Below are 19305 nucleotides of genomic sequence, written 5' to 3' on the forward strand. Positions count from 1 at the left end.
CAACCTAAATATCTTCTAAGGGAACAACTGCTGACTCATCCACCAAACACTTCCTCAACTGAGACACATGGAAAGTGTTGTGGATCTGGCTAAGCTCTACAGGAAGATCCAACCGATAAGCAACCCGACCCACTAAGGCCAAAACCCTAAAAGGACCAATGAACCTAGGGCCCAACTTGCCCCTCTACCGAAACCTGATGACACCCTTCCAGGGTGAGACCTTCAGGAGGACCATATCGCCCACCCGGAACTCCAAGTCTGAACGCCTCCTGTCGGCGTAGCTCTTCTACCGACTCTGCGCAGTCTGCAGTCTACTACGGACCTGCTGAATCAACTCGGTCGTCTTGAGCACCACCTCTGTGCTACCAACGACTCGCTGACCGACCTCGCCCCAACAAATCGGGGTCCTACACTTCCTCCCGTAAAGCATCTCAAAGGGAGGTCGATCAATGCTCGCATGATAACTGTTGTTATACGAAAATTCCGCTAACGGAAGATACGAATCCCAACTGCCACCGAAGTCTAGAACACATGCCCTGAGCATGTCCTCGAGAGTCTGAATCGTCCTCTCGCTCTGCCCGTCCGTCTGAGGGTGGACAGCGGTGCTGAAATGAAGACGATTACCCATCTCGTCGTGAAACCGCTTCCAGAATCTGGATGTAAAACGGACATCTCGGTCTGACACCACCGATATCGACACTCCATGACGTGCCACGATCTCACGCACATAAATATCGGCTAACTTTTCTGCCGATATACTCTCCTGGATCGGAATAAAATGAGCACTCTTCGTCAACCGATCCACTACTACCCATATCGAATCTACTCCTCGTGCGGTCCTGGGAAGCTTAGTGACAAAATCCATGGTGATGTCCTCCCATTTCCACACGGGAATGTCTAACGGTTGCATCTTGCCGTGAGCCCTCTGGTGCTCCGCCTTGACCTTCCTACAGGTCAGGCACCTCTCAACATACCAAGCGACATCCCGCTTCATGCAGGGCCACCAATAATCGGGTCGAAGATCTCTATACATCTTCGTCGCCCCTGGATAGATAGAAAATCGAGACTTATGAGCCTCGTCCATCAACACCTGCCGTACTCCTCCCCAGTATGGAACCCACACTCTCCCATGAAGTGTCAGTAATCCCCTACTGTCATAATCAAACGAAGCTACTCGGCCCACTATCCTCTCACACTTTTGCCTCTCCTCCTTGAGGCCCTCAACCTGAGCCTCCCTGATCCGTTCCAACAACAGACTAATCACTGTCATCCTCAAACACAAATCTCTGATAGGGGCTGCCGACACTTTGCGGCTTAGGGCGTCGGCCACCACGTTGGCCTTCCCCGGATGGTAAAGGATCTCACAATCATAATCCTTCAGCACATCCAACCACCTCCTCTGCCTCATGTTCAGACTCGGCTGATCCATAAGGTACCTCAAACTCTTGTGATCCGTGTAGATAGTACAACGGACCCCATAAAGATAATGCCTCCAAATCTTGAGGGCAAAAACAACCGCCCCCAACTCTAAATCATGGGTAGGATAGTTAGCCTCGTGAGGCTTCAACTGCCTCGAGGCGTAAGCTATCACATGGCCTCGCTGCATCAACACTGCTCCCATACCTGTGATTGAGGCATCACAGTAGACTACGAAGTCCTCTACTCCCTCTGGCAAGGTAAGGATCGGAGCCTCGCACAATCTCTGCCGGAGGGTCTCGAATGCTGCCTGCTGCTCAGGCCCCCAACGAAATACCACCGACTTCTAGGTCAGTCGGGTAAGCGGCACTGCTATCTTGGAGAAATCCTGAATGAGCCTCCGATAATACCCTGCCAACCCTAGGAAGCTCCGAATCTCAGATGGAGACTTCGGGACCTCCCACTGCATCACGGCCTCTATCTTGGCCGGATCCACCAAAATACCCTTCTGGTTGACGAGGTGACCAAGGAACTGCACCTCGCGCAACCAGAACTCACACTTGGAGAACTTTGCGAAAAGTTTCTCCCTCCTCAAAACTTCTAGCACCTCCCTCAGGTGCTCCTCGTGCTGCTCCTGCGTCTTGGAATATACCAAGATATCATCTATGAATACTATCACTGACCGATCCAGCATCGGCCCGCACACGCGATTCATGAGATCCATGAACGCGGCTGGGGCATTGGTGAGCCCAAATGGCATCACCACAAACTCATAATGACCATACCTGGTCCTGAAAGCAGTCTTCTGCACATCCTCATCCCTAACCCACATCTGATGATACCCAGAGCGTAGATCGATCTTGGAAAACCAAGACGCTCCCTGAAGTTGGTCAAACAAATCATCTATCCTCGGAAGTGGGTAACGGTTCTTCACCGTTACCTTATTCAACTCCCGGTAATCTATACACATACGATGCGACCCATCCTTCTTCCTCACAAACAGGATCGGCGCTCCCCAAGGCGAACTGCTCGGCCGTATGAAACCCTTGTCTAGCAGCTCCTGCAGCTGCGTAGACAACTCCTGCATCTCAGGGGGAGCTAGGCGATACGGTGCCTTGGCTATCGGAGCCGCACCAGGAATCAGGTCGATCCCGAACTCAACCTGCCTCTCAGGAGGTATTCCCGGTAAATCCTCGGGAAACACATCCGGAAAGTCTCGCACTATCGGAACATTATCAACTGTCGTCTTGCCCTTCTCCCGGGCATCCAAGACATAAGCTACATAACCAGTGCAACCCTGCTGAAAATAACGCCTCGCCCTTGTGGCGGAACAAAAGGTCGGTCTGCGTTGTGGCCTCTCGCCCTGAATCACTAACTCTCCCCCACTGGGAGTGCGAACCCTCACTAGCTGAAGCTCATAATCAATCACCGCCCCGTTGGGGCTTAGCCAATCCATGCCTACAATAACCTTATTCCCTCGCAGGGGAATAGGAACCAGGTCCACCGAAAACTGCTCATCAAACAACTGAAGAGAACACCCTATATGCACTCTGGCGACCCTCACGGTCCTGTCATCTGCTATCTCAACCTCTAGTGGACAATCCAGCTCCCCTGGAGCTCTGCTAAATCTCTTGCTAAGCGCAAGCGATACAAATGATCGGGTAGTCCCCGAATCGAATAATACCATAGCAGAAATGTCATTCACAAAGAACGACCCTATACAAAACATACAATCATAAGCAACAATCAATCAATAATAATATAAAGATGAAGGGAAGATACATACCTGTCACCACATCAGGAGTCGCTCGCGCCTCCTCTGCTATCATCTGAAACGCCCTACTCTTCACCACTGGCGCCTCGGCTCGGCCCTGCCGGCCATCTCTGATCCTCAAAGTAGCAGGGGCAGGTGCAGCCACCTTCCCTACTGCAGCTAAACTCGGACACTGTGACCTTTTATGTCCCCTCTGATTGCACTAAAAGCAAATCAGATCTGATGCTGCAACGGCAGTAGCAGGGGCCATACAATCCCTGCTGAAATGCCCAGTCCGACCGCACTTGAAGCAGTCGGAACTCCCTGCCTTATACACCCCATCGTGCATCTTCCCACACCTGCCACATCGGTTGTGGCTCGGCTGAATCCTGGATCTATGATCTGAAACCTTGGGCTTTTTGCCCAAACCTCCTGAACCCGAAACCGTCTCCGGTTTCCTCTTCTTCTCCATCTCGAGATCAATCTCCCTCTCTCGAGCCCTAGCAATCATGTCGTCCAACGTTTTACAGCTGGACCGGCTCACAAACTGGCGAATATCGCTCCGCAACATCTCATGATAACTGGCCTTCTTCATCTCCTCATCGGCTGCATACTGAGGAACAAGAAGAGCCCTCTCCCTGAACTTGGCGATGATCTCCGCCACGGTCTCTGTAGTCTGGGTGAGGTCCTGAAACTCTCTGGCTAACTGCTGCACCTCAATGACTGGTGCAAACTCCGCCCTGAACCTGGTAGAGAAATCAGCCCAGGTCATGGCATCCAACGCTGCATCATCTCCAATGGTATGTCCGACCTCCTCCCACCAATCCCGTGCCCTGTCCTACAGATGACAGGACACCAATCTGACCTTGTCCCCCTCGGGACACCTGCTAGTGCGGAACGCGTTGGCCACATCCGCCAACCATCTAGTACTCGCTATGGGGTCCCGCGCCCCGTGATAGTCTGGAGCTCCACATGACCTGAACTCCCTGAACGTCAGTGTGCGCGACCCCATCATGGCCGCCACCTCGGCACGGAAGGTGCCCAACCTATCATCCATCAGCTCTAGGATACCCTCCTTGATCGAACCGAAGATCACAGGAGTCTGCTCTAAAATGATATGAGTAATCTCTGAAGAAAGAAACTCTCTGGTCTGCTCATCTATGCGCTCGTCCCCCGAGCCTGATCCTGATCCCTCCCCGGCACCTCCACTGCCGGCTGCTGTCCTCGGACGCAAAACCACCATTCTAAAACACATCATAGCAACATCAGAAAACTGAACTATCTCAAGGGATCATTAATACTACTACTAGCTTCCTGGTCTTGTCTCGGCCTTCCTTGATTCGAGTACGGATCCTCTGCTTTCAGTAGTACGGGCCAATACTACCTTCCACATCTATCCGTACTTTCCTCAAAAACTGCCTTGACTCCACCAAGTCACTTCTACTACTACTGATCTCTGCTACTCTCATCCTAGGCTTGCCCTAGGGAAATCTCTGACTCCACTCAAACCAGTCCTCACCTGCTGAAGGCCTCCTTGTGATGCTAGTTAGCCACCACCTGAATACCATCACATGCAATGAGGCTCGGATAATCCTTCGAGTAAAAGACTCGTCCCTACAACGGTTGGACTCAGACAAGAGCTGCGCAATAGGGCCAAATCCAGCACTCTGAGATTATTCAACCCTGCTCACATGTGATGTGACGTATTCACCTAATGGCTAACTCCCACCACTCAGAGTCCCACAAAGCTTAAAGCAAGCAACATTCGGATAAAGGAAACATACTCAGGCAAAACTATTCTCATAACGAGAACTACACTAGCATACAATGCTAAGCTCGCGCTACCAGGCATAACCTAAACAGGCTATCCTACTGATGTCTACTCAATACTAGCATGCAATCCTCATAAAGCTGTAACACATATAGCATGCACATAAGGCATCCTCCTAGATCCTTAGTCCTATACTAGCATGTTGTTCTACTGAAACTGGAACAATTAATCATAATAATAAAACTTGTATTGGTAATTTGGGAGTACTTGCTTGAGCTCGGCTGATCGCATGCACCACACCCTTATTTTGTTTAAAAAAATTTCTTTCTAAGTGCTTTTAAAAATTTCATTCGAAAACCTTTTTCTTTTTGAAAATCTTCTTATCTTTCCCTTAGTTTGAGTTCAGATGCACCCGGAGGTGTATCCGAATCCCTCAAACCAGGGCTCTGATACCAACTTGAAACAACCCAAAAATACCACCCAAAAATTTCGATTTTTATTATAACAGAACCCATGAGATTGAGTATCACATAATAAAACCATATGCTGCGTGTTTCAAAAACCAAAAAAAAATACTGTGAGAAAAACTGTATCACAACTGTATCCAAACATATCAAAAAAACTAAATCAACTCCCAGGACAAAACTGAAGCTGTGGTGTGTGCGATGCCATCATCCCAAGCTCTTCCCTTTGCTTGAGGAAGTACATGAAACCAAAACTGAAACTGTAAGCACGAAGCTTAGTGAGCTCCCCCAAACTACCACATACCACATAATAACATATAAGCACATACTGGGCCTTGACCACTGCATCGGACCGAAGTCCGGGCTAACTGGGGCCTTGCCCCCTACATCGGACCGAAGTTCGAAGCTGACTGGGACCTCTGTCCCCTACATCAGATCGAAGTCCGAAGCTGACTGGGACCTTCGTCCCCTACATCGGACCGAAGTCCGAAGCTGACTGGGACCTCTGTCCCCTACATCGGACCGAAGTCCGAAGCTGACTGGGACCTTCGTCCCCTACATCGGACCGAAGTCCGAAGCTGACTGGGACCTCTGTCCCCTACATCGGACCGAAGTCCGAAGCTGACTGGGACCTTCGTCCCCTACATCGGACCGAAGTCCGAAGCTGACTGGGACCTCTGTCCCCTACATCGGACCGGAGTCCGAAGTTGGCTGAACGTAGCATAAACATATCAACTAGCATAAACACATAAATCCTGTCTGAGCCACGGAGGCGTCAAACATACTAGCTACTGCATTGGACCGAAGTCCAGAACTACGGCTAACTGAACGGGCCGGCATGGTAGCCTTAGACCCGTTCCTACTGAAGGGAAACTCACCTCGTGAATTGGCTGCTGTGTGAATGGCTTTGGAAGCTAACTTCTGTTGCTCCGGTATCTCCCCGGCTACAAGTCCATAAACACACTCAATCAAATGCTTAACACTGCACTGGGGTAAAATGACTCTTTTACCCTTGGTCAAAGTCAACTCTCTCGGTCAAAGTCAACCCACAGTTGACCTGACTCGCCGAGTTGGGCCGCCAACTCGCCGAGTCTCTAGTCTCACTTCTCAACCCTACTCGTGGCTACTCGTCGAGTATGGCATCGACTCGACGAGTACCCTCTCGATCCAAGAACTCAGACAATCTTCATCCGACTCGCCGAGTCATATGAACAACTCGACGAGTTGTTCTTCGATCTAAGAATATTGCCTTGGACTCGCCGAGTTGTATGAACAACTCGTCGAGTCCCACCATTACTGAGTCCACCCTCCGACTCACTGAGTCCACCACTCGAAATCACTCAAAAGGGGTAAAGATTGGGGACTCGCAACCGGACTCGCCGAGTCCGAAGAACGACTCGCCGAGTTACATGCATGCAGATCCTAAAAACTCGATTCTGCTCAACACCACCGCATACAAATTATAGATCTGAGTTCCTAAGGCTGATTTACCACGTAAAGTTTCCAACTTTACGCGTACATCCACATGAAAAAGGAGATAAAGGCTAAAAGGCACTTAGAAGAGTAGATCTAGGGTTATCATGCAAAATGGCTCCATAAAGGTGATAGATCTACGATTTTGGAACTGAAACATGGCTAGATCCGAAGGCTAATCAATCTAATGTGATCCCTCTACCAAGAACAACAAAGAAATGGCTAAAATAGGCTAAATATGCTTGCTAAAGAGAAATCAATCATAGAAACAGAAGGAATTCGGCTAATACCTCAATGAACTCTGAAATGGGAGCAAGACCTTGGATATTCTTCTTCTCCTTTGGATCTAGCCTCCTTCTTCTCTTCAAAACTTCAAGATTTACACAAGAAATGCACAAATAACCAAAGAAACGATTAGGGTTTGCTAAATGATGCTCTGAGGGTGAAGGGGACGAGTTTGGGGGCTCATAAGGTGGTTTAAATAGGGTGTAAACCTGGGGATTTAGGGTTTCTACCTGGCAGGCAGACTCGCCGAGTCCCAAATATGGACTCGCCGAGTCGCCGACTAACACGTGCTCGAAATCTCGTCCCCACTCGACGAGTCGGGCCATAGACTCGCCGAGTCCCTCTCAAAAACTTCTAAATAAATGCCACAGAAGCAACGTACCAGGAATGGGGCGTTACACATACTCTCTTTATTTGTCGTATATGTAACATCCAAAAATACGACCCAAAATTTTTTGTTTTAATAATAATAAAAATCATATTCTGATCGTCACATCATAAAACCATGTGTCAATTATTTCAATCCATAATAAAATGTCATGAACATTTGTGCCAAATCAAACTATGAATCAAAACAAACTCCCAGGACAAAGACTGAAGTTGTGGTGTGTGCGATCTCATCATCCCGAGCTCTTCCCTTTACTTGCGAAAGTACCTGAAACCAAAACAGAAACTGTAAGCACGAAGCTTAATGAGCTCCCCCAAACTACCACATACCATACAATAACATGTAAACACATACTGGGCCTTGCCCACTGCATCGGACCAAAGTCAGGAAACTGCATCTGGCCGAAACCCGGACTAACTGGGACCATGTCCCCTGCATCGGACAGAAGTCCGGAAACTGTATCGGGCCAACACCCAGACTAACTGGGACCATGTCCCCTGCATCAGACCAAAGTCAAGAAATTGCATCGGGCTGAAGCCCGGACTAACTGGGACCTTGTCCCCTACATCGGACCGAGGTCCGGAACTGACTGATCATAGCATAGCATAAACATATATCAACTAGTATAAACACATATACTGCATACTGCATCAGACTGAAGTCCGGAACATATAACACATAAACATGCTTGAATCACAAAGACACCAAGCATACCGAACTACTGCGTCGGAGCGAAGTCCAAAACTACTGCTAACTAAACGGGCCGACATTGTAGCCGTAGACCCATTCCTACTGGAAGGAAACTCACATCGTGATGCTGACTGTTAAACTCCCGAATGAGAAATCCCCGACTGCTGCTCCGGCTACTTCCCAGCTATCATGGGAAATAATATACTAAATCAGAATAGGGATTCTCCTTTGGGTAAAATGACCATTTTACCCTTGCTATGGCATGGGCCACAACATGGCCCAACACCCTCAATTCCTTCTAAGCCCCTCTATGGCCCCACTAAAGGCCCACTAATGGCCCAATTTACTCCATTGGGCCCAAAGCCCTTTACTGGGCCTTACCCAAGCCCAATACTAACCTTTGGCCCATATTACAGAATTCTGAAGGCCACTAAGGCCCAAAGACCCCTAAGTCCCAAACTCAGCCCACACCGAGGCCCAAACGCTCGAAGCCCAAACCGGCAGCGTACGCGAGGCGTACACCGAGGTACGCTGAGCGTACTGGCTACCGGCTGGTACGCGGCGCGTACCTCCTTGTACGCCCAACATACAGCCTTGATAAGCCAAAGTCTCGTTAAGTGCTTAATAATCCTGGTCAGAAGCTAAAACCTTAGATCCAGGTCTTATCCTACGTCTGAAACCATAAAGTTGCTTACTTGATGGCTTACAAGACTCTCTTAAGCTCAAACTTCTAAAAACAACCATTTATAACCAAGAAGGTGGCTAGATCTCATGCATGGCTTCATGAGAGCCTCAAAAATCGAAGCTTTATTGCTATGGAGGCACTTGAGCTTCAAGGATAGCAATCCCAAGCTCTTGAAACAAAGTTGGATGATAAAGGTCCTTCCTTTGGACCTAAAAGGTCCAACTTCCAAAAACTCTTAGATCTAAGCTTACAAGAAGAAAGTTGGAAGATTTATACCTCTTTTGAATGCCAAATGAATGAATGATCTCAGATCTATGAGCTCAAGGTGCTCAAGTTCTCCTTCTTCCACTTCTCTTCTTCTTCTTTCCAACTTTTCTTCACAAAAGTGAGCCCAAAAGATCAAACACACACCCAACAAGGAGAAAGAGACGAACTAGGGTTTTCTGAGAGTGAGGAGGCTGATGAGAAAAAAGGGAAGGAGTCTATAATGGGGTTTATATAACCTTAAACCCCTAAAATTAGGGTTTTTCCTCTGGCCGCGTACGCTGGGCGTACCATATGGTACGCTGCGCCTACACTTCTCCTCCACGCGTTTTATTAAGTCACTACGCCCAGCGTACAACGAGTTTACGCCCCGCATACGGCTTATGGGCAGACTATTGCTCGGCCCAAAACAAGAGGCCCAATCTCAAATACAATTCTATTATAACTCCATATAAAATTTTGGAATCTAAATAAATTTATACCTCGGAAGACGATCGTTACAAATCTCCCCCACTTGAATCCGACTTCGTCCTCGAAGTCCGCTGCCACTGAATCTGAAAACAATTCCGGGTAATGCTCAAACATCTCCTCCTCAGATTCCCATGTCCACTCTTAACCCTTCCGGTGCTGCCACTGCACCTTCACTAGCTGAACTACCTTGTTCCTCAAGGTCTTTGTCTTCCGGTCCAAAATCGCGACCGGTCTCTCAATGTAATTCAGGCTGCTATCAACCTGAATGTCATCCAAGGGTACAACTGCTGACTCGTCCACTAAACACTTCCGTAACTAGGAAACATGGAAGGTATTGTGGATCTGGCTAAGCTCTGCTGGAAGATCCAACCGGTAAGCCACACGACCCACCCGGGCCAAAACCCTAAAAGGACTGATGAACCTGGGGCCCAACTTGCCCCTCTTTCGGAATCTGATGACACCCTTTCAGGGTGATACCTTCAGGAGGACCATGTCACCCCCCCTGAAACTCCAAGTCTGAACGCCTCCTGTCGGCGTAACTCTTATTCCGACTTTGCGCAGTCTGCAGTCTACTACGAACCTGCTGGATCAACTCTGTCGTCTTGAGCACCACTTCGGTGCTCCCAATGACACGCTAACCGACCTTCCCCCAACAAATCGGGGTCCTACACTTCCTCCCATAGAGCATCTCGAAGGGAGGTCGATCAATACTCGTGTGGTAACTTTTGTTATACGAAAATTCCGCTAACGGAAGATACGTATCCCAACTGCCACCGAAGTCTAGAACACATGCCCGCAGCATGTCCTCGAGGGTCTGAATCATCCTCTCGCTCTGTCCGTCCGTCTGAGGATGGAAAACCGGTGCTAAAATGGAGACAAGTACCCATCTTGTCGTGAAACCGCTTCCAGAACCTGGAAGTAAAACGAACATCTCGGTCTGACACCACTGAAACAGGCACTCCATGATGTGCCACCACCTCTCTCACATAAATATCAGCTAACTTCTCTGCTGATATACTCTCCTGGATCAGTATAAAATGAGCACTCTTCGTCAACCGATCCACTATAACCCATATAAAATCCACTCCACGCGCAGTCCTTGGAAGCTTCGTGATGAAATCCATAGTAATGTCTTCCCATTTCCACATTGGAATGTCTAACGGCTGCATCTTGCCGTGAGGTCTTTGGTGCTCTGCCTTAACCTTTTTGCAGGTCAGGCACCTCTCCACATACCATGCGACATCCCGCTTCATGCAGAGCCACCAATAATAGGGTCGAAGATCTCTATACATCTTCGTCACCTCTGGATGAATGGAAAATCGAGACTTATGAGCCTCATCCATCAACACTTGTCGTACTCCGCCCCAGTACAACACCCAAACTCTCCCATGAAGGGTCAACAATCCTCTACTATCATAGTCAAAAGAAGCTACTCGGCCCACGATCCTCTCACATTTCTGTCTCTCCTCCTTGAGGCCCTCTACCTGTGCCTCCTTGATTTACTCCAATAATGGAGTAATCACCCTCATCCTCAGACAAATGTCTCTGATCGGGGCCGCTACTACCTTGCGGCTCAGGGCGTCGGCCACTACGTTGGCCTTCCCTGGGTGATAAAGGATCTCACAGTCATAATCCTTCAACACATCTAACCATCGTCTCTGCCTCATGTTCAGATTCGGCTTATCCATGAGGTACCTCAAGCTCTTGTGATCCGTGTAAATGGTACAACGGACCCCATAAAGGTAATGCCTCCAAATCTTGAGGTCAAACACCACTGCCCCCAACTCTAAATCATGTGTAGTATAATTAGCCTCGTGAGGCTTCAACTGTCTCGAGGCGTAAGCTATCACACGGCCTCACTGCATCAACACTGCTCCCATACCTGTGATCGAGGCATCACAGTAGACTACGAAATCCTCTACTCCCTCTGGCAGGGTAAGAATCGGTGCCTCGACAATCTCTACCTGAGGGTCTCAAACGCTATCTGCTGATCAGGCCCCCAACGGAACGCTACTAACTTCCTGGTCAGTCGGGTGAGCGGTACTGCTATCTTGGAGAAATCCTGGATGAATCTCCTGTAATACCCTGCCAAACCAAGGAAACTCCGAATCTCGGATGGAGACTTCGGGACCTCCCACTGCATCACGGCCTCAATCTTGGCCGGATCTACCAAAATACTCTTCTGGTTGACTAGGTGACCAAGGAACTGCACGTCGCGCAACCAGAACTCGCACTTGGAGAACTTCGCGCAAAGTCTCTCCCACCTCAAAACCTCTAGCACCTCTCTCAGGTGCTCCTCATGCTGCTCCTAAGTCTTGGAATACAACAAGATATCGTCTATGAATACTATCACAAACCGATCCAGCATCGGCCTGTACACGCGGTTCATGAGGTCCATGAATGCGGCCGGAGCATTGGTGAGCCCAAACGGCATCACCACAAACTCATAATGACCATACTTGGTCCTGAAGGCAGTCTTCTACACATCCTCGCCTCTGACACGCATCTGGTGATATCTGGAGCATAAATCGATCTTGGAGAACCAAGACGCTCCCTGAAGCTGATCAAACAAATCATCTATCCTCAGGAGTGGGTAACGGTTCTTTTCCGTTACCTTATTCAGCTCCCGGTAATCTATACACATACGGTGCGACCCGTCCTTTTTCTTTACGAATAAAATCGGTGCACCCAGGGCGAACTGCTTGGCCTAATAAATCCCTTGTCTAGCAGCTCTTGCAACTGCGTAGACAACTCCTGCATCTCTGGGGGAGCCAATCGATACGATGCCTTGGCTATCGGAGCCACACCAGGGATTAGGTCAATCCCAAACTCGACCTGCCTCTCGGGAGGTATTCCAGGCAAATCCTCTGGAAATACATCCGGGTAGTCTCGCACTACCGTAACATCATCAACTGTCGTCTTGCCCTTCTCCCGGGCATCTAAAACATAGGCAACATAACCGACGCAACCCTGCTAAAAATAGCACCTCGCTCTCGCCGTTGAACATAGAAATGGTATGCGTTGTGGCCTCTCGCCCTGAATCACTAACTCTCCCCCACTGGGAGTGCGAACCCTCATTAACTGTAGCTCACAATCTATCACCACCCCATTGAGGCTTAGCCAATCCATACCTACTATAACCTTATTCCCTCGCAGGGGAATAGGGACCAAGTCCACCGAAAAGTGCTCATCGAATAACTGAAGAGAACATCCAATGTATACCCTTGCAACCCTAACGGTTCTATCAGCTGCTATCTCAACCTCAAGTGGACAATCTAGCTCCCCTGGAGCTCTGCTAAACCTCTTGCTAAGCGCAAGAAAGACGAATGATCGGGTAGCCCCCGAATCAAACAATATTGTAGTTGATATGCCGTTCACTGAGAACGACCCTATACAAAACATATAACCATAAGAAACAATCAATAATAAATGCAGAGGTATAGAGAAAAATACATACCCATCACCACGTCTGGAGTCGCTCGCGCCTCCTATGCTGTTAGCTGAAAAGCCCTACTCTTTGCCACTGGCGTCTCAGCTCAGCCCTGACGGCCATCTGTAATCCTCAAAGTAGCAGGAGCAGGTGCTGACACCTTCCCTGCAGCAGCTAAACTCGGACACTGGGACTTTTTATGTCCCCTCTGATTGCAATGGAAGCAAATCAAATCTGATGCCGCAACAGCGGTAGTAGTGGCTGTACAATCTCTGCTCATATGCCCAGTTCGACCGCACTTGTAGCAGCCGGCACTCCCTGCCTTGCACGCCCCATCGTGCAATCTCCCACACTTGGCACACCGAGCGTGGCTCTACTGACTCCTAACTCTGTGATCTGAACCCTTGGGCTTTTTGCCCGAACTACCTAAACCTGGAGCCGCCTCCGGCTTCCTCTTTCTCTCCATCTCAAGGTCAATCTCTCTCTCTCTCTCTCTCTCTCTCGCCCTAGCAATCATGTCATCCAACGTCTTACAGCTGGACCGGCTCACGAACTGGCGGATATCACTCCGCAGCATCTCATGATAACGGGCTTTCTTCATTTCCTCATCAGCTGCATACTGAGGAACAAGAAGAGCACTCTCCCAGAACTTGGCGGTAATCTCCGCCACTGTCTATGTAGTATGTGTAAGATCCTGAAACTCTCTGACTAACTGTTGCACCTCAATGACCGGTGCGAACTCAGCTCTGAACCTGATAGTAAATTCAGTCCAAGTCATAGCATCCAAAGTTGCGTCATCCCCAATGGCATGACCAACCTCCTCCCACCAATCCCGTGCCCTGTCCTTCAGAAGACAGGACGCCAATCTAACCTTGTCCCCCTCGGGACATCTGCTAGTGCGGAAAGCATTGGCCACATCTGCCAACCATATAGTACTTGTTATGGGGTTCCGCGCCCCGTGATAATCCGGAGCTCCGCATGCCCGGAACTCCCTAAAAGTAAGCGTACGCGACCCCATCATGGCCGCTACCTCAGCACAGAAGGTGCTCAACTTCTCATCCATCAACTCTAAGATACCCTCCTTGATCGAACCGAAGATCACAGGAGTCTGCTCAAGTATGGTACGAGTAATCTCTGAAGAGAGAAACTCCCTAGTCTGCTCATCCAACTGCCCGACCTCCGGGCATGGTCCTGATTCCCCTCCGGCACCTGAACTGCCGACTGCTGGTCTAGGGCGTAATACCACCATTCTGAAACACATAATAAACATCAGGAATACTGATATATCTCGAGGAATCACTTTTCTAAAACTCTTTTCTTTTGAAAACATTTTACCACTTCCTTAGTTTGAGTTCAGACACACCCGAACGTGTGCCCAAATCCCTCAAACCAAGGCTCTGATATCAACTTGTAACATCTAAAAATACGACCCAAATTTTTGTTTTAATAATAATAAAAATCATATTCTGATCGTCACATCATATAACCATGTGTCAATTATTTCAACCCATAATAAAATGTCATGAACATTTGTGCCAAATCAAACTATGAATAAAAAAAACTCCCACGACAAAGACTGAAGTTGTGGTGTGTGCGATGCCATCATCCCGAGCTCTTCCCTTTACTTGCGGAAGTACCTGAAACCAAAACCAAAACTGTAAGCACGAAGCTTAGTGAGCTCCCCCAAACTACCACATACCATATAATAACATGTAAACACATACTGGGCCTTGCCCACTGCATCGGACCAAAGTCAGGAAACTGCATCGGGCCGAAACCCGGACTAACTGGGACCATGTCCCCTGCATCGGACCGAAGTCCGGAAACTGCATCGGGCCAAAACCCACACTAATTGGGACCATGTCCCCTGCATCAGACCGAAGTCCAGAAACTGCATCGGGCCGAAGCCCGGACTAACTGGGACCTTGTCCCCTACATCGGACCGAGGTCCGGAACTGACTGATCATAGCATAGCATAAACACATATCAACTAGTACAAACACATATACTGCATACTGCATCAGACTGAAGTCCGGAACATATAACACATAAACATGCTTGAATCACAGAGACACCAAGCATACCGAACTACTGCGTCGGACCGAAGTCCGGAACTAATGCTAACTAAACGGGCCGACATTGTGGCCGTAGACCCGTTCCTACTGGAAGGAAACTCACCTCGTGATGCTGACTGCTGAACTCCTGAATCAGAAATCCCCTACTGCTGCTCCGGCTGCTTCCCAGCTATCATGGGAAATAAAATACTACATTAGAATAGGGATTCTCCTTTGGGTAAAATGACCATTTTACCCTTGCTATGGCATGGGCCACAATATGGCCCAAAACCCTCAATTCCTTCTAAGCCCCTCCATGGCCCCACTAAAGGCCAACTAATGGCCAATTTGCTATATTGGGTCCAAAGCCCTTTACTGGGCCTTACCCAAGCCCAATACTAACCTTTGGCCCATATTACAGAATTCTGAAGGCCACTAAGGCCCAAAGATCCCCAATTCCCAAACTCAGCCCACACCGAGGCCCAAACCCTCGAAGCCCAAACCGGCAGCGTATGCGGGGCGTACACCGAGGTACACTGAGCGTACTGGCTACCGGCTGGTACGCGGCGCGTACCTCCTTGTACGCCCAGCATACAGCCCTGATAAGCCAAAGTCTCATTAAGTGCTTAATAATCCTGGTCAGAAGCTAAAACCTTAGATCCAGGTCTTATCCTACGTCTGAAACCATAAAGTTGCTTACTTGATGGCTTACAAGACTCTCTTAAACTCAAACTTCTAAAAACAACCATTTATAACCAAGAAGGTGGCTAGATCTCATGCATGGCTTCATGAGAGCCTCAAAAATCGAAGCTTTATTGCTATGGGGGCACTTGAGCTTCAAGGATAGCAATCCCAAGCTCCAGAAACGAAGTTGCATGATAAAGGTCCTTCCTTTGGACCTAAAAGGTCCAACTTCCAAAAACTCTTAGATATAAGCTTACAAGAAGAAAGTTGGAAGCTTTATACCTCTTTTGAATGTCAAATGAATGAATGATCCCAGATCTATGAGCTCAAGGTGCTCAAGTTCTCCTTCTTCCACTTCTCTTCTTCTTCTTCCCAACTTTTCTTCACAAAAATTAGCCCAAAAGATCAAACACACACCCAACAAGGAGAAAGAGACGAACTAGGGTTTTCTGAGAGTGAAGAGGCTGATGAGAAAACAGGGAAGGAGGCTATAATGGGGTTTATATAGCCTTAAACCCCTAAAATTAGGGTTTTTCCTCTGGCCGCGTACACTGGGCGTACCATATGGTACGCTGCGCGTACGCTTCTCCTCCCTGCGTTTCATTAAGTCACTACGCCCAGCGTACGGCTTATGGGCAGACTATTGCTCGGCCCAAAACAAGAGGCCCAATCTCAAATACAATTCTATTATAACTCCATATAAAACTTGGGAATCTAAATAAATTTATACCTCGGAAGACGATTGTTACAGTATATGCTACTGCCACTCAACCCTTATAATTACATTTTAAAGACAATTTTTTAAAACTAATAAGATGTAAACAAAAAAGAATAAAACCCCCTATGTTATTTTGTATAACTCCATAGTCTATCACAATATGGTCCATGATTGTGGCCATCATCATCGATACCACGGACCCGACGACATGATCTTTGGACATTTCTAAACAAAAAAAAAGTGTAAAAACAACATTAACAACAATGGCAGATGAATGAATAAAATAAAAGAAGGAAATACGAGCAACTTGTTAGTGATTAGGGTTTAAATCCAAGACTTTTAGAGTTTAGGTAATTTTTATAAATTTCTATGTAGTTGTTATTTTATGTAATCAAAGAATCTATTATCTTTCATGGTATCAGAATTGGCGTCCCGTACTCCCTGTGACCCAATACATTTGTGTCTATCCTTATTGAGCCTCAAACTCAAAGGGACAGTGTTAGTAATCTCGGTGCGAGAGAGTCGTATAAGTGGTTATATATGTAAAAGTCTATCTTGTCTCAACAACAACTCTTTTAGAGAGACAATATTGGGCTCCACATGTATTTACATGCTATCGGACACACACCCAACAAGGAGAAAGAGACGAACTAGGGTTTTCTGAGAGTGAAGAGGTTGATGAGAAAACAGGGAAGGAGGTTATAATGGGGTTTATATAGACTTAAACCCCTAAATTAGGGTTTTTCCTCTAGCCGCGTACACTGGGCGTACGCTTCTCCTCCCTGCGTTTCATTAAGTCACTACACCCATCGTACAACAGGTTTATGCCCCGCGTACGGCTTATGGGCAGACTATTGCTCGGCCCAAAACAAGAGGCCCAATCTCAAATACAATTCTATTATAACTCCATATAAAACTTGGGAATCTAAATAAATTTATACCTCGGAAGACGATCGTTACAGTATATGCTACTGCCACTCAACCCTTATAATTACATTTTAAAGACAATTTTTTAAAACTAATAAGATGTAAAAAAAAAAGAATAAAACCCCCTATGTTATTTTGTATAACTCCATAGTCTATCACAATATGGTCCATGATTGTGGCCATCATCATCGATACCACGGACCCGACGACATGATCTTTGGACATTTCTAAACAAAAAAAAAGTGTAAAAACAACATTAACAACAATGGCAGATGAATGAATAAAATAAAAGAAGGAAATACGAGCAACTTGTTAGTGATTAGGGTTTAAATCCAAGACTTTTAGAGTTTAGGTAATTTTTATAAATTTCTATGTAGTTGTTATTTTATGTAATCAAAGAATCTATTATCTTTCATGGTATCAGAATTGGCGTCCCGTACTCCCTGTGACCCAATACATTTGTGTCTATCCTTATTGAGCCTCAAACTCAAAGGGACAGTGTTAGTAATCTCGGTGCGAGAGAGTCGTATAAGTGGTTATATATGTAAAAGTCTATCTTGTCTCTACAATAACTCTTTTAGAGAGACAATATTGGGCTCCACATGTATTTACATGCTATCGGACACACACCCAACAAGGAGAAAGAGACGAACTAGGGTTTTCTGAGAGTGAAGAGGCTGATGAGAAAACAGGGAAGGAGGTTATAATGGGGTTTATATAGACTTAAACCCCTAAATTAGGGTTTTTCCTCTAGCCGCGTACACTGGGCGTACGCTTCTCCTCCCTGCGTTTCATTAAGTCACTACACCCATCGTACAACAGGTTTATGCCCCGCGTACGGCTTATGGGCAGACTATTGCTCGGCCCAAAACAAGAGGCCCAATCTCAAATACAATTCTATTATAACTCCATATAAAACTTGGGAATCTAAATAAATTTATACCTCGGAAGACGATCGTTACAGTATATGCTACTGCCACTCAACCCTTATAATTACATTTTAAAGACAATTTTTTAAAACTAATAAGATGTAAACAAAAAAGAATAAAAACCCCTATGTTATTTTGTATAACTCCATAGTCTATCACAATATGGTCCATGATTGTGGCCGTCATCATCGATACCACGGACCCGATGACATGATCTTTGGACATTTCTGAACAAAAAAAAGTGTAAAAACAACATTAACAACAATGGCATAAGAATGAATAAAATAAAAGAAGGAAATACGAGCAACTTGTTAGTGATTAGGGTTTAAATCCAAGACTTTTAGAGTTTAGGTAATTTTTATAAATTTCTATGTAGTTGTTATTTTATGTAATCAAAAAATCTATTATCTTTCATGGTATCAGAATTGGCGTCCCGTACTCCCTGTGACCCAATACATTTGTGTCTATCCTTATTGAGCCTCAAACTCAAAGGGACAGTGTTAGTAATCTCGGTGCGACAGAGTCGTATAAGAGGTTATATATGTAAAAGTCTATCTTGTCTCTACAACAACTCTTTTAGAGAGACAATATTGGGCTCCACATGTATTTACATGCTATCGGAGCAATATATTCCTATGTAATTGTCATTTGAGTAATCAAGCAATATCAAAACATTCTATAATCTATCATGGTATCAAAGCTCTAGGTTAAAACACTAGTGTTGACCACAACCAGCAGTCGTTACCATCTGCCTCCGACGACCTTCTCTAATAGTCATCGGAGGTGCCTTCATTATGCTTAACATCTTTTCATTTATTCTTTCTCCTCCTAAATAATAATGTAGTAATCAATACTAGACCATAGCTCTATCCTCGACTTATTCTAATGCCTTGTCCTTTGAGT

This window comes from Lactuca sativa, chromosome 2, assembly GCF_002870075.4.
Source record: "Lactuca sativa cultivar Salinas chromosome 2, Lsat_Salinas_v11, whole genome shotgun sequence".
In the NCBI taxonomy this organism is placed as follows: domain Eukaryota; kingdom Viridiplantae; phylum Streptophyta; class Magnoliopsida; order Asterales; family Asteraceae; genus Lactuca; species Lactuca sativa.